Source organism: Schistocerca cancellata, unplaced genomic scaffold, assembly GCF_023864275.1.
Source record: "Schistocerca cancellata isolate TAMUIC-IGC-003103 unplaced genomic scaffold, iqSchCanc2.1 HiC_scaffold_491, whole genome shotgun sequence".
Taxonomy (NCBI): Eukaryota; Metazoa; Arthropoda; class Insecta; order Orthoptera; family Acrididae; genus Schistocerca; species Schistocerca cancellata.
This window is the reverse complement of record NW_026046506.1, coordinates 22,143-25,439: the sequence shown is the minus strand read 5'-3', so window position 1 is coordinate 25,439 and position 3,297 is coordinate 22,143. Positions and strand designations below refer to the sequence as shown.

The 3,297-nt window shown below is 57.0% G+C and overlaps 1 non-coding gene and 1 pseudogene across 1 annotated transcript; both read right to left on the bottom strand.

Moving 5' to 3' along the window:
* Window positions 1-127, bottom strand: LOC126127326 (5.8S ribosomal RNA; annotated as a pseudogene; the record flags this gene model as incomplete).
* A 350-nt stretch (window positions 128-477) lies between these two features.
* LOC126127329 (small subunit ribosomal RNA) lies at window positions 478-2,386 on the bottom strand. Its single transcript, XR_007527017.1, has one exon. It is a non-coding gene; the product is annotated as a small subunit ribosomal RNA (ribosomal RNA).
* Window positions 2,387-3,297: the final 911 nt, after the last annotated feature.

Sequence of the window (3,297 nt, the reverse complement as noted above, 5' to 3'; positions counted from 1 at the left end):
CGGAATCCATGGACCGCAATGTGCGTTCGAAACGTCGATGTTCATGTGTCCTGCAGTTCACATGTCGACGCGCAATTTGCTGCGTTCTTCATCGACCCACGAGCCGAGTGATCCACCGTCCTGGGTGATCTTTTTCATTTAGTTTCCACTGTCTCTTTCAAGACAGTTGCATAGGCGGGACTGAGGCGTTTGACGGCCCCTGTTCCAGCATTCTGTGTCCAACGGCCTCACGGCCGATGGGCGTCGTACGGCTCCACACCGGAGCGGACAGGCACTCGGGCGAAAGTCATTCAAAACCGGCGCGAGGCGCCAGGTGCCGCAGGCCAGCCGCTCCAGAGCTTCAGCGCTCGTACCACACAACATTTCCGTTAGTTTTGAGAGGCACGCGTGGTTCCGCACGCGGCGCACGGCTGCTGCCGTACAGGTAGCGTGTTGCGCGACACGACACGCACATCGAAAGACATGCAGTCTAGTCGGTAATGATCCTTCCGCAGGTTCACCTACGGAAACCTTGTTACGACTTTTACTTCCTCTAAATGATCAAGTTTGGTCATCTTTCCGGTAGCATCGGCAACGACAGAGTCGATGCCGCGTACCAGTCCGAAGACCTCACTAAATCATTCAATCGGTAGTAGCGACGGGCGGTGTGTACAAAGGGCAGGGACGTAATCAACGCGAGCTTATGACTCGCGCTTACTGGGAATTCCTCGTTCATGGGGAACAATTGCAAGCCCCAATCCCTAGCACGAAGGAGGTTCAGCGGGTTACCCCGACCTTTCGGCCTAGGAAGACACGCTGATTCCTTCAGTGTAGCGCGCGTGCGGCCCAGAACATCTAAGGGCATCACAGACCTGTTATTGCTCAATCTCGTGCGGCTAGAAGCCGCCTGTCCCTCTAAGAAGAAAAGTAATCGCTGACAGCACGAAGGATGTCACGCGACTAGTTAGCAGGCTAGAGTCTCGTTCGTTATCGGAATTAACCAGACAAATCGCTCCACCAACTAAGAACGGCCATGCACCACCACCCACCGAATCAAGAAAGAGCTATCAATCTGTCAATCCTTCCGGTGTCCGGGCCTGGTGAGGTTTCCCGTGTTGAGTCAAATTAAGCCGCAGGCTCCACTCCTGGTGGTGCCCTTCCGTCAATTCCTTTAAGTTTCAGCTTTGCAACCATACTTCCCCCGGAACCCAAAAGCTTTGGTTTCCCGGAGGCTGCCCGCCGAGTCATCGGAGGAACTGCGGCGGATCGCTGGCTGGCATCGTTTATGGTTAGAACTAGGGCGGTATCTGATCGCCTTCGAACCTCTAACTTTCGTTCTTGATTAATGAAAACATACTTGGCAAATGCTTTCGCTTCTGTTCGTCTTGCGACGATCCAAGAATTTCACCTCTAACGTCGCAATACGAATGCCCCCGCCTGTCCCTATTAATCATTACCTCGGGTTCCGAAAAACCAACAAAATAGAACCGAGGTCCTATTCCATTATTCCATGCACACAGTATTCAGGCGGGCTTGCCTGCTTTAAGCACTCTAATTTGTTCAAAGTAAACGTGCCGGCCCACCCAGACACTCAATAAAGAGCACCTTGGTAGGATTTCAACGGGGTCCGCCTCGGGACGCACGAACACGCACGAGGCGGTCGCACGCCTTCGGCTCGCCCCACCGGCAGGACGTCCCACGATACATGCCAGTTAAACACCGACGGGCGGTGAACCAACAGCGTGGGGACACAAATCCAACTACGAGCTTTTTAACCGCAACAACTTTAATATACGCTATTGGAGCTGGAATTACCGCGGCTGCTGGCACCAGACTTGCCCTCCAATAGATACTCGTTAAAGGATTTAAAGTGTACTCATTCCGATTACGGGGCCTCGGATGAGTCCCGTATCGTTATTTTTCGTCACTACCTCCCGTGCCGGGAGTGGGTAATTTGCGCGCCTGCTGCCTTCCTTGGATGTGGTAGCCGTTTCTCAGGCTCCCTCTCCGGAATCGAACCTGATTCCCCGTTACCCGTTACAACCATGGTAGGCGCAGAACCTACCATCGACAGTTGATAAGGCAGACATTTGAAAGATGCGTCGCCGGTACGAGGACCGTGCGATCAGCCCAAAGTTATTCAGAGTCACCAAGGCAAACGGACCGGACGAGCCGACCGATTGGTTTTGATCTAATAAAAGCGTCCCTTCCATCTCTGGTCGGGACTCTGTTTGCATGTATTAGCTCTAGAATTACCACAGTTATCCAAGTAACGTGGGTACGATCTAAGGAACCATAACTGATTTAATGAGCCATTCGCGGTTTCACCTTAATGCGGCTTGTACTGAGACATGCATGGCTTAATCTTTGAGACAAGCATATGACTACTGGCAGGATCAACCAGGGAGCTGCGTCAACTAGAGCTGAGCAGCCGGCCGCCCGGGAGTGTGTCCCGGGGGCCCGCGCGAACACGCAAGCGTCCGCTCAATTATTCTGCAAACAGGAGGAGGCTGGGCTCCCCTGCACAATACACCTCGAAACCCTCTCAGGTCCCGGCGGCGCGCAGCGCCGGTCCTAAGTACTTGGTCGGGTTCGAGAGAGGCGCAATCGCCCGGAGTTAGGCGAGTAGACGCTTTAGGTGCGACCACCCGTGCTCCCAACTGAGCTTGCCGCTGCCGACAGAGGCCCGGGAGCGTGCTGTCGTGGCATTGCCGGCGGGAGACAACACGCGCCACCTACGGTGACCGGCAGCTCCAACGCCAGCGCCACAGAAGGGCAAAGGCCCCACGTGGGTGCCGAAGCGAACTCTCCCAGCACAGCGCACGTGCCAACACGTCCGCACAACTGCGATACAAACCACCAGCGAGAACCGCTGGGGCGACCGAGCAGCAGACGGCGTCGCGGCGCCGAGTGCCGGGCGGCGGCGCATCCTCAACGCACACAGTCCTCAATCGGACCAGCACACTGCAGATGTCCACCGCGCTTCGCACCGGGTCCGCGAGGACCCACTTTGGCTGCACGGCGCCGCGCGCAGGGTGCCCCGGCGCGCAGCTGCGCCGCCTGCCGCGTCCGTCGGCCGGCGCGCCTGCCACTGGGCGCCCCCACCAGCCGGCTGTAGCGCGTGCGCCCACGCACCGCGCGGCCAGCACGCCGGGCGGCCCCCCCTCACCGGCCGGGGACAGTCCACCCACCCACAGCCGCGTATCGCTTCACACCCAGATTCACATTCACGTTCGTTGGTATGGTGGGGACCGCTTCGTAGCTGTACCGATCGTTGCCCTCACAGATGTACCTCCAGCAAGATCAACCGCACCACAA